At 40.5% G+C, this 13,700-nt stretch overlaps 1 long non-coding RNA gene across 1 annotated transcript; it reads right to left on the bottom strand.

Moving 5' to 3' along the window:
- Nucleotides 1-1,593: 1,593 nt before the first annotated feature.
- LOC109139087 (uncharacterized) lies at nt 1,594-2,536 on the bottom strand. Its single transcript, XR_003462614.1, has 3 exons — nt 2,247-2,536; nt 1,916-2,139; nt 1,594-1,630 (listed from the first exon to the last, which is right to left on the bottom strand). It is a non-coding gene; the product is annotated as an uncharacterized LOC109139087 (long non-coding RNA).
- Between the last annotated feature and the right edge of the window lie 11,164 nt (nt 2,537-13,700).

Raw genomic sequence — 13,700 nt, 5'->3', positions numbered from 1 at the left:
TGGGCGTAAACGAAATCCGCGAAGTAAGTACAATTATCATACATGTTTTAAGGCCGTAAAACCCCTAACCACACACTTTTATACACCTTATTACACGCATTTTGTACAGTACTCCCTAAATTAATCAGGACGCAGAACACACGTGCGGTTCTCACTCAGCCAATCAGGACGCAGAACGTTTTAGGGTTGTTACCATGAGAGGGGCAGAGGCTATACAGAACATCAGCCTGGTTTGACAAACATGGAGAGCCCTGCACTAAACTGCACTAGTGGTGTATTACACTGCAGGGGTTCCTTTACAAATGAACTGATTTCAGTAAATTATTAGTAGATTTACAGTAAAAATCAAAACTTGGACAGCACATTTATGCTCCAGTTGTGCTTGTAAAAAATAAGCCTTTACTTGTATTTTTAATGATAGCTGTTAAACGCCTCAAAACACAACAATACTTTAATCCAGTTTTAGGCACCAAAAATAGTAATAGCACCACATATCCAAAACTAAAGAGTGAAATCCTGACATTTGTTTAAATGGTGCTGAATAAAGATCCATTCATTAGTGCTGCTAGGAAGCAGTAGTTAAATTCATCATCATCAGCCATTGTTGTTGCCTTCACAAAAAGGTGAAGCTCACAAGTTCAAGTGTGTGCACTGGGAAGAGGTCTGTCTTCATCATGAATAAATATTAATTTAGGAGTTGGATGAAAACCAATGGCTGGGACTTTGCTGCTCCCTGTAGCAAATGCCAGGATGTGACCAGGGCTCAAAGTCTTCAGGAATGCCTCCTCATCCTTGGTTAGAGTCCTGTCCCCATATGTGTCTCTCAGCTCTTTATCTAAAAGCAAAGGGAAACCAGTGTTGACTTGGGGACTGGGAAATACTTATAAGAAAGACTGAATCAATGACTAATTGAATGACTAATAGATTACTGTATAGGTATTTTGGTGAAAAAGCAATGTTATTCTTACAAGCAATCAGATAACAACTGTATTCTTGTTACATGGTACATAAACATTAGATAGGCAGAGCTTCATGAGTTGTGAAGAATAAAATAATTCTTTAAATTTCCTGGATTGCCTTATTGTATAATATACTGAATTACAAATACAAACTTACTTTCAACACATTGGAGAAACTCCCTAAATTTTACCACCATCAACTCCTCCCTAGCTCTTCTGTTGCTCCCCAGTACAGTGTAGCTTGGTTTGAGAATACCAGCCACAAAATCAGCTGCTAGACCTTTGTCCTCTCCTGGTATGTCAAGCAGCACACGCAAGCTGGGGTTCTCTCTCAGGAGTAATAAAACCAGAAGGGAAATTCAACACCAGAAATAAAAGGCCATAAAATGAGCAAGTTATGGTTAAACATGGCAATTTTTTTGTAATTTCACCACAGCACGGAGCAAATATGATACAGATCTGTGAGGTAAATCTTACTCCATAGTGGGACAAGCCATCAATAAGTTGATCAAGACAGCTCTGCCGTTGCACAACAGTATGGTATAGAACTGCATTTTTCACAAACACATCTCTGTTGGCCATGGTGACTACGACTGGAAGACCCTCAACTTGATATCGCCATGAGTCACAGCAGCTTTCTCCAAATCATCCTGCAAGGTTGCCTGTTGAACCTAAATATCACAGACCAAATCTTTAAAATCTTATTTTCTCAAATGACTGCATTTAATCAACATTTACAGAAGTTCTATGTAGACTGTGTATTTCACTCACTTACACTTAGTTACTTACATATGACAAAAAAAGTTGGAATTTTTAGTTATTTATTTGGTAATATGAAACCAAAATTACTTTGATAATGCATTCCACCAAAATAAAAGTAACTGTACTGCTGTGGAATTGTCATAAAAAGCAAAGGCTTACTACAATAGTCTTCAGATCAGAATATTGCACATTACCTTTTTGAGGTTCTCCCTTAAATCAGGGTCACCTATATCGTCAGGTGTCACATGAACCTGAAGGATGTCCCCAGACACAATGTAGTCCACTACACTCGGGGACAGGAATGCAGGTGGTTCACCCCCTTGTATTATTATTGTAGACATCATCCTGCCAATGGTTCGATACAGTCCATTTTGCAAGTGGAGAATGTTCAGTCTTGGTGAACATCCATTTGGCGTGCCTAAAAGATTAAATAAATCAACAGCGCATTGTGTATTATGTACTCCGGCATTTCCAAACCAATATTTGTGGCCAGGTAACCACAAAATATATATATTTATAAAGAACCTTCAAAAGCTCCACTGTCTTGGAAGATAGCCTTCACCAGTAATCGGAAAAACTCTCGTCTGGGACCTCCAAGGTCAGCAGCATCTTCCACAGCATCATGTTCATCGCTTGCAAATGTGACATAGAGCATGTCACAGCTTTCTGCAAAACTGGGTCTCTTAAACACACGTAAGGCTGTGGTCCAAACATTGGTTCGACTGATACAGATCTGTCTTGTTCCTGATGTAATAACTCTCTCACTGTAAGCTTGTAGAAGGCCTGCAATTTCTTCTTTGCTCAGCATTTCAGATGACCTATATTAAAAAAGACAATGCCAAAGATAAACAGACCTTTGACTATCTGTGCATTTACTCCACTATCACCTTCAGTGCATGATGATATAACTGTTCCATTTTGTTTGCAATGTTTATACTGGTGTAAACAAGATATTTACCGTAATAAAAAAATACTTGCAACTCTTACTTTAAAATATTAACGGCAGGCCCATCACACTCGTCTAGTAGACTACGCTGAATTGCCTCTTCAAGTGCCTCATCTTCCTCCAGATAAACAGGGCTGAGCAAATGAAGATAAACAGGGACAACATAAAATTCAGCAGTAAGCCCAGAGAGAGAGAGGCAGAGAAAGAGAGAGGGAGATGGAGATAGAGAGACGCTTATATCAGAGGTTCATAATGTAAATAGACCAACATCTACACTGCTGTATTTCTATGAAGCCCAAACAATATCTTACACAAATTCTGCCACATTATAAGGAAACAATTGTCCCGGGTCCCCTGCCTGGCCCTGATTTTCACTCTCTTGAGTGCTGCTCTCTGTCTCCTGACATCTGGCCTCACTGTCCCTCGGTGGGGAAGGCACTGTACTCCGCACTGCATAAAGAAAAGGAGGTCAAAGGGAAATATTTTTGTAATGATGTTAATCTCATGTTATCTAAGTGCAACGTAACCCTAATTCCAAGTGTTTCCTTTAAAAGGCAACCTTTAAGGATTTAGGTTGAAGCAAAACTGAATGAGATGAGCTAGGTTTGAGAGTTGCCTCTCTCTTTCAGTACAAATGACTGAATTGTGCTACTAAGCTGTCTACTAAGCAGTCTACACCTCTTATAATGACTTGTAGGTAGATGAATCAAGACATCCAATCCAAATACAGTTTACAGGTTGCTTACAGTGATCCAATTGAGGCTGACAAAACAAAAAACAAACTGGTGCTTAAATTCTGTCAGGTTGGCATTAATGTTAAGCTTTGGTCACACGACATGACTTTCATAGTCTTAAGATCACTGCACTGTTCACACTACACGTCTGTCTTGTACTCAGGAGTGTTGTGGTTTGCACACTTCATGACTGATGGGGAGGGGGGGATCATTTTCACCACAAAGGATCAGAAATGAGTCTGGTCTCCAAACTATTTTGTCTTGAAGTAACATTAAGTTATTAATACTGCTCTTATTGACTGAAAACATTCATGACAAATTTACAAATCCTGAAAAGTTTGTGTGTAGGCTGATGTAGAAACTATATTACTGTGCCCCCTCCATATACAGTACATAGATGCATGATAAGGCTGTGTTCAGTGAGCAACTGTGGATGACAGCAGAGGAGTGTCTGCTCATTGGTTAAAGTTTGTTGATTGCTGTCAGCAAGTGGAAAATCAGGGCTACAACCCTAAAGTGTGAACTTAACTTTTGCAGTAAATAAAGCAGTAATTACTGAGTTGTCAAGGACATGGGTAGACTTTACTAATCACACATACAATTCAGTACAGTGAAACTTGTCCTCTGCATTTAACCCATCCCTGAGGAGCAGTTGGCAACCATAGCACAGTGCCCAGGAACCAACTCCAGTGTTTTAACCTACTACTTCTTTGACATGGTGGACTTTCTTGCAGTCTGTCATATTCATTTCCTTGACTGATGAGCTCACTTTCACTTGTGGCACTGTATGAACTAAATGACATGTTGTTTTAAATAAATAAATGATAAAGTTATTGCAGTAAGAAAATAACTGTTGACTGCCTACAACCTGTTGCGAAACAACATTTCAAATTCTCAGACCCACCTCTTCTTCTCCGGCACACAGGACTTTCAAAGTCACTATCGGAGAGTTCCTCAGGTTCCTCCTGGGAAAGAAAACATGTTATGTGTGATATATAATGCCTCAAATCAGTGGCAATGTAGAAGTATTTAACACTAAGTTAGCCTGCTATGTCATTTATGTAAAGAAGCAGAAAATGCAACATACATATTTTTGCTTCTAATACATTGAATGTTACCCATAACTGAAACTATGTACTGTCATATAAACCATTTACCTGTACAGGTTTGTGTATTAATGCCATTATATACAGACAAGTGGCTGAACTGATCGAGGCAACTTCTTTTCCACCCCACAGAAAACTGCTCGAGACGTTTAGCTTCATTAGTCTTTTGCATCCCTTGACCGCACTCAAATATTCAAATTCGAATGACTGGCCCATAGACAATGCAAATGGTCTTCTGAAAATTGCGGTCATTTCTTCTCTCAGTTGTGCTTCAGACCAGTCAGATGTAAAGGAGATCTTCTCAATAAGGCCATCTTGTGCCAAATTTGCTCGACTCTCCCCAGGGAATGCGGAATGTTGAAGCTGAAGAAAAAGGCAAGCACACAACATCTCTTGTATAGTGTTTGCAGGCTTTGGTCCTTCTCACAAAACATGAGTGTGTAGAGAGAGGAACTGAGGAACTGATGGAAGAGGAACCTGAAATCAATGAAAACACACAGACACCTGTGCATGACAAAAGAGCAATACGTTTTTAGTTCATAGTGAATGCAAAGTGTAGATGCAAACCAATTAACTGATAGCATCATCAATCCATCATGGGGTCTCTATACTACTGATCGATTACCAAGTAGTTTGTTAATAAATCAAAATACTGGTGTTGTGTAAAATACATGTCCATGATTGGAACCAACGTGGGAACATTACACCACACAGATTAAAAACAAACAAACAGCCAGCTAGGTTACATGAGTATGAAAGTATACCGAGCGGTATGACGTCCCAGTGGAGGTGGTCAGAGCCGATTTTGTCCAATTGATCTTAAATCCTGACTGCTGTTTGAAATCCTCGCAGACCGCTAATAAAGAGTTAACAGAGTTTTCTATGTCCATCATATATATAAGGATGTCATCCGCGGAGGCTGACAGGGTATGAGATGTCTGTCTTATTCGGAGAGGGGACATGACCGCATTTTGCTTACCTAAGGTGGTCGCAGAGAGGCCGCAGCCCTGTCTTGTACCACGGAAAATGGGAAAGGGTCTAGAATTTGATCAATTCGTGATGACCATAGCTGGTTTGCATACAGAATTTGTACCATCTTGATAAAAGCTTCACCAAGTTGAAATTTTCACAATACAGCCCACAAATATTGCCGCTCGACCCTGTCAAAGGCTTTGGCAGCGTCGAGTGACAGAATAGCACACCGAGTCTACAGTTTACACGGGACTCACACAGGAGACGTAAGCGTCGCGTAACAGCTCCGCCGCGTTTTAGCTACGTCTTTTGCCATCACGGGATCACGCGAGAATCCTGGATGTACGCGAGACCCCGCGATAAACTGTGCATAAAAACAACAGCAACAACAAACAGCTGACTTTGCTTCTCAGACGTGGAAGAGATTATAAAAAGCATCTGTTGTGTCATAAATTATTGTGTGTTGTTCCACTTCAACAATTAGTCTCTCATCGTCCATGTTGAGACGCTTTGATCGATTGACTGCTCACCTAGTGCCACACTTCTGGTTCAAAACTGCCAGACGACGTGTATAAGTTCTCATAGTACGCCCGGAAGGAGTTATTTATCTCTGCTGGATTAGAAATCAGGCCTTTAGTAGGGTGGTGTATTGAATCGATGGATGCTTTTGACTCGCACTGTTTTAATTTTAGAGCCAGGAGCCTGCTGGGTTTGCTTCTGTTACAGTAATAATTTTGCCTAGCTCTATGTGTAATGAATTCCACTCGTCTCCGTAATAAATTATTCAGCTCTTGTCTAACGACCTGCAGCTCATTGCTAACTTTGTTGGAGTAGTTCCTCTTGAGAGCCCTCTCCAGGCATAAGCACTTCTCCTCTAATTCTTTGACCTTAAGATTCCTAACCTTTTTCATATGTGATGCGTATGACGTTGTAAAATCTCGAATAAAACCCTTTGTTGCCATCCACACTAGCCTAGCATCCTCCACTGAGCCTACATTGTCTTGGAGAAATGTCATTTAAAAAGGAGGTGTTAAAACGCCATCTCTGAGATTTTTTGGATTTAAAACTGAGATCGATGCTGAGAACTAATGGGTTATGATCAGCCAGTGTGGGTGGGAAAAACTTAACAGGTGTCACACAATCCTTCAAACCACAGCAAAAAATAATCAATCCTTAAGAATGACTTATGATATGCAGAGAAACAAGTATAATCTCGACTGCCCGGGTTTTGAGACCACCAAACGTCAAAAAGGTTCATGTTATCTATCATTATATTCAAAGCCGTAGAGTCTGACTGTTGACTGTGCCTAAATGAGCTTGTAGATCTGTCTAAATCAAGATTACAGACCGCATTGATATCACCTCCTAGAACTAATTCGTATTCTGTGAGTTTCAGTAACTCCTCCACGAGGTCAGGATAGAAGTTATCTTCAAAGACTGCTGGTGCATAGACCGATATAAATGCAACCTTTGTACCATAAATCGAATCGCCCAGATTTGTCATTACTAGTCCTAGTCAATTTTTACGGGTAATCACATCTCACATCTCCTTGTTTTAAGTGGGATTCCTGAATTAGTACTATATCTGCATTTACTCGACGCATCAATTCTTGACATTTAACCCTCTTGATATTGACGTTCAAGCCCCGGACATTCAGACTCAAAATAGTCAATTTAACCATTATCAAAAATTTCTGTGGTTATTTTCTAGTTATACACTTGACTGTAAACCAAGTATCCAAACATATAGTCCAGTAGGAGACCCACACCCACCCCATTGCTGCCATGCCCATACCCCAAAACACGTGTTTCCATGTAACTTGACCACTGCATAACGCAGCTCATTGAGACTCCAAAACTCATAAACATAACTGACCTGGCACGTATATAAACAAACATATATTAAGTAGAGCCCACTATTGATAGACTCAGGCTATATCACATGAAAAATAACTGAAATTGTCCCTCCGAAACATAGACATTATTGTGTGGCAGGGTTCATAAACAGTAAAAGCAGTATAGCCTGGGAAGGGAACAACAGCCCTTAATGCCATGTTAGTGCGGGGCAAATAAATGTCCATAATAAACAGGACATACTTACTCAAAGAAAGAGAGAAATGGAAAAAAGATGTAGAAACAGGAAAGAAGTTGCTTCAAAAAGACCGCAGTGAGAGAGGACAGCGAGCCCAACAAAAAAAGTGGAGACAGGCTCATAAAAGGAGTAAAGCCAGGAGAAAGGTACTTGAAGGGTTAATAACCCCTCCAGTCACCCCTGAGCCTCCAGTCACACCAGAAATCCCGTTTAGGGCAGAATATCCAGAATCTAGCTCCAGCTCTCAACCTGGGACTTCAAGGTAAACTTACAGTTAGGTTATTGATTAATGTAAGTTAGTGTAAGCACAAAATGGCTGCTAATGTATATTTTGCTGCAGGTGAAATTGTTATGGAACAAAATTAATGCTTATATGTTTCTTTTAGGAAAAGTGATGCTGGGAGGAGAAGAAAATGGGCTGCCCAAAAAAAAAACAAAAAGGAAGCAAGAGGAACTAGAAGAAAAGTTGAGAATAGCAGAACAGAAAACAGAAAAATACAGGAAACGATTGAAAATGCCTCGTCCATCTCCAAGAGCCAAAGTCAACAAAATACTCAGGGAAGCCTCGCACACATCCCTAAGAAGAACCCTGTTGTTCCATAAAGCAATAGCTGAGGAAGTGCGTACAAAGTACAAAAAATCAAAGAGAGAGAGTCACAGACAACTCATTGCAGCAGTAATCACCAGCAAAATCCTAAAGAAGTACAGGCTGCAGAAATTGGCACAGGAGGTACTTGGATTTTCAAGGAGAAGATGGAAGAACCTGCGAAATGAAAATGTCTGCTACTACAAGAGGAAGGAATATACTGGAATTGGTGCAAGACTAAAAGAAAAGGTAACGGCATTCTTTGTACGTGACGATGTGAGCAGGATCACTACTGGAAAAAAGCAAACAGTCACAAAAGGAAAAAAGAAAATGCAGAAAAGACTGCTTCTGGATTCAGTGAAGAACCTCCATTTGAGGTTCCTCTCTGAGCCGACCAACAACCAGCTGTCATACTCGCTGTTTTGTACACTTCGTCCCTATTGGGTTGTGCACCCAATGCTGGCAGATCGTGAAACATGTATGTGCAAACAACATGAAAATCTTGGCTTTATTGCTAAAAAACTTCATCAGATGCAGATCATTGACACATTCAATTTGGAGAGCCTGATAGAAGCCATCACATGTGACATCACAAGCAAGCAGTGTATGTATGGAGAATGTGACATGTGCAGCAATAAGAGCTATCCACTCACAGGCCATTACAACGCTAATGATCGTGTCTCCTACCTTCAGTGGGCAACTGTTGAGAAAAAGCACAAAGATGACTCTGGAGCAACCTCAAAGGTCACTTTGAAAAAGGAATATGAATCCTCACAAGAAGAGCTGGTGGAGACATTTGCTACGTTGCTCCAGAAGTTTAGGCGTCATCTCTACAACATCAGGCAGCAGTATGCTTTCTCACGGGCCCTGAAGCAGAACCTCCCTGCCAACCAATGTGTAGTCCATGTTGATTTCTCCGAAAACTATGCTTGCAAATACAGTGCAGAAGTACAGTCCGTTCATTTTGGTGCATCCCACCTGTTATGGAATTTTCTCTTTTAGGGTTACACGAGGCCACGTGTGAGCCTTGTGATCCACGGCAGTATTAACTGTTTGTCTTATGACTAGGTGCCACCATATCTCACTGTGGTGGCCAGGGTCGAAGAGACCTGTTGCTGCCTTCCTAGTCATAATAGATAGCTTGTTGTTGCCGTTCCAATCTGCGTAAGCGTAAGTAAATTTACTCAGAAACTACATGTTTTAGTATTTTGTGTGTGCATTATTCAAAATTTGATGGGTGGGACGTAAAATGTCCTCCAATTCTGGAATGGTAAGTAAGATATATCTTACGGTGAAACCTGGGCCATGAAAAACTCCTCGCCTTATCTTTAGGTGCCGTTATTCACTTCTCGCACCATCCCGCACTCCTGCTCTATCACTTCCCCGTGTTGATGAGCTGCCAAGAGCCCATGCCGAGACCCTCGTAGGAACTCCTCCGCGTCCTCCGGAGTAGAGAAGCTGTGTTGCTCGCCGTCCTGGGTGATCTTCAGAGTGGCAGGATAAATCATGAAAGATGGGATGCCCTTCTCGCGTAGATACTTCTGTACACCTGCAAATGCTTTCCGCCGATGGCTCGTGTGGGCACTGTAGTCAGCATAGAAACACAGCGACTTGCCGGCATCTTGTATGGGGGCCTTCTTCGTTGCCTCCCGGGCGCCATTCAGTATCGCGTTGCGGTCTCCGTGCTGGTGTAACTGCAGTATCATGGTCTGTGGGATGTTCCCCTTTGCGTGCGGGCCGTAAATACGATGTGCTCTCTCTATCTCAATAACTGTCACTGAGCGAGGTTATCGTGTGATCGCATTGTCGCCCTCTCTTCCCGCGCTGATTCCTGTAATCCGAATGTTTTTTTTGCCCCAGTTGTGGTTGTCTAACAGGGGGAGCTTCTGTTGAAACTTCTCGAGGCCGGTGGTGTTGTCTAATATCTGGCGTTTCATGGTCCACTCATCGGTTTGAACCCTCTCAACTTTAGATACCAAGCAACAACATCCATATGGGTGTCCAAATCCCTCTGAAGCGTCTTGACAGCGTCGTTAACACTCCCTACTGCATTGGTAATAGTGATAATAGGGTGACTACCGTTTCCAACTCGTCGCGCTGTATCAGCATCGGTAGCCGCCGAGCTGTTAGCATCCTGTTGCTTACACTTCGTCAGGGGGATTTTAGTCGGCGAGTTTTGGCTTGACATCCTATATGACTCTCACTACCAAATATAATTAGGTCTCAGAGATCAAATTATCAGTAAAAGTGGGGATATCACACGGGAGCTCTAGAGTCTTCCGACCATTGCGCTTGCCGGTCACGTGACCTCCTCATTAACTTGTCTTTTAAACACAATTCCTTTCCTGATGACTGGAAATGTGCCATTGTCACGCCTATTTTTAAATCTGGAGACCGCCTTGAAGCCAGTAACTACAGACCAATAGGTATACTACCAGTACTCTCAAAGGTTGCTAAGAAAGTTGGCATTGAACAACTGACATTTCTTAATACAAGCAATTTTGGTCTACATCGTATGCAATCTGGCTTTAGAGCAAATCATTCCACCGAAACTGCTACCATTTAATAGAGCAAATTAAATCAAGGCTTGATAAAGGAGGAGTAGTTGGTGCTGTATTTTTAGATCTGCGTAAAGCATTTGACACAGTCAATCATAATGTTTTAATATCAAAACTTTCTAAATTTAACTTCTCATCTAGAGCACTGGCATGGGTGTCTTCATATTTATCTAATAGAATACAATGTGTTAAAGTTTGGGATGCACTGTCCAGTAACATGAAGTGCACAATGGGTGTTCCACAAGGGTCAGTGTTTTTTTGTTATTTAGCCTATATATTAATGATCTCCCTCAACAGTGTCATGATGTAGAACTGCAAATGTATGCAGATGACACTGTTGTGTGCACACACGCAAAAGCAATTGCGTTGGAGAGGATCACACAGTGACTTGATCAATCATGTCTGAGTCTAAATGTAAACAAGACAAGAGGTATGTTTTTCTGTAAAACCATGGTACAACCTCCTAACGCTGATTACCTCATCAAAGGTGAAAGGATTGACATAGTCACTGATTTTAAATATCTTGATGTAACACTGGATCCAAATTTGAACTTTAAGAAACATGTTAAAAAAGCGGTTAAAACCATAAAGTACAACTTGGCAAAATTTAGACATATTAGAAACTGTCTCTCTTTGGACGCAGCCAAGATATTTATGCATGCTATGCTTCTTTCCCATATGTCTTATTGTATTATATGTTGAGGGCAGGCTGGAGAAACCACCATGAGACCTCTTGAATCCATATACAAACAAACTCTAAAAACTCTACTGTAGGGTACTGGAAAAATACAATTTACTGAGCTTTGAGAATTTTAGATTATTTTAAAATTTGTGCCTTGTTTATAAAATTTGAAATGATTTGGCTCCTCCTCCACTACGTGACTTTGTGTATACTCGCTCAGTAAGCTCTATTAGATCCTCCAGAATATCCTCTGTACAAGATTGTACCATACCATTTCGTCGCTCTGCATTTGGGCAATCAGCCTTCTCTGTGAAAGCCATAACTCAGTGGAATGCCCTACCTGACACACAATTATTATTATTACTTTTATTACTGTTGATGTTTATGGTTTATTGCTATTGATGTTGCTTTGAATGTTCCACGAAGACTTCAAAGAAAGGTTTTTGATGATTGACACATGTCGACCAATCAGAGACAGAAGAATCTATTAGTACCGCCCACATTAACCTTTGACCCACCAATGACGATCCAGAATGAAGTAAAGAGGTCACACTTCACTGTCAAAGCCTCTTTGTCTTTATGTAAACAACCAGGAGCTTCGTGATTGATTCAAACTAAAGCAGAGACATAGCAGGAGACATTGGCAGCGTTTCTTCACGCTGGAACAAAATAGCAAAGATAAGACATACTGTATCGTTTTGTGGATTTTTTTGCTACTCTTTGGGGGCTAGCTCCATAGACATATATACATAGACGCCGCATTTAGCGGGTAGGTCGTTGGTCGCGATACGTAAACGGGTCCGCCATATTGGATCGGGCAATGTACACGTTAGTGCTCTTTATTCAGAAAACCCTCATGTCACATCTACATTTCAGGATCTGGTTATTATAGACACTGATTAAATGTTAAATATAAATATTTCAATATTTATCATCACAGTAACAGTGTTACACACATTAGTAGTTGTAAACACTCAGCATTAGAAAAATACATATGTTGGTTTAGTGCTTACATAAGGAGTAAACATTTATAATCATCACTTTAAAAGTTACATACGTTGTTTTTGGTGCCTGTTTGTTTCCCAGATATATTAGTGTGTGTGTGAATGGGTGTATAAGAGACATTGACTTAAAGAACTTTGTAGAAAGGCTCTTTATGAAGTTCAGTCCATTTCCTTGTATTAGTTTACCGGCAGATCTGCCCGATCCAATATGGCGTCGACGTCGACATACGATTCAGCGCTCAATGCGGCGTCTATGTATATATGTCTATGGCTAGCTCTCCGAGTTTTCATCGCACAGTAATGAGACACATATCTTTGTAAGATATATTATTTTTTCCCGTGCCGCGGCTCCCCTGAAGTCCTCACACTTTGAAAACAGCTGTGCTCAAGGATACTGAGCTCTGTAGCCACTGACATTGTGGGTGTATGTTATATGCTATTGTGTGTAACTTTGTATTTTGTATTATGTGTCCTGTGTGTTTTTTGCTTTGTACTGTTTGTTATTGTGCTGTAATATGTTTTAATTGTGTCTGCCGAAGGGACTGCAGATGTAAAGTAGCTGTAAGCTAACTCTGGTGCAGTACATCAAATGTAATCGTTTATGTTTAATACTGTACATGGTCCTATTAAATAAATTAATGAATGAATAAAAGTATCTGTAACTGTGTTCCCCAGACACCTATGGACAGTTATATATTCTGGTCATACTGAAGGAGCTTGGCAGCTTTTAAATGCATTGAACGTGTATTTATACACAGTATTAACAATGCACAAACACATCTCCATTACATGACGTACTGTTTCCGCATCAATATACGCAGTATCCACTTCGCCCAACTGTGCTATCTTCACCTGGTGGAGATAACACTGGACATGTGGGTGAATGGTCTCTTTTGTGAGCAGTGGTTGAAGCTGGCGATCCATCGTAACTTTGTGTTTTGAATTCATGGTGTCAGCAGTTTGTTATTCCTGTTTGTACACTTGGAGTAATTTGAAAGTGGTAACCACTTGAACGTTGAAAATGTTGAAAACGCACACATACACTCAGACTAATTAAACTAAATAACTATAACAAACAGAACAAAAGTTCTTGGTTAGACCTATTTCCATATAACAGCTGTGTAAATATAATAAAATATATGTATTCCCTTTTCCACTATCCCTTTTGCAATTACATTTGTCCAATTTAATGTTTTGAATTTCCTTTTCTGTGTAAAAAAGAACAAAACAAAAAACGCTCAGGGCAATTTGTGAGTGCAAAAGTAATCATGTTCAAAACTTTTTTGCAATGGTGTAGTG

Source organism: Larimichthys crocea, chromosome VII (assembly GCF_000972845.2).
Source record: "Larimichthys crocea isolate SSNF chromosome VII, L_crocea_2.0, whole genome shotgun sequence".
NCBI classification, from domain to species: Eukaryota; Metazoa; Chordata; class Actinopteri; family Sciaenidae; genus Larimichthys; species Larimichthys crocea.
Note: the sequence above shows the minus strand (reverse complement) of the source record. Positions and strands in the feature narration are given on the sequence as shown.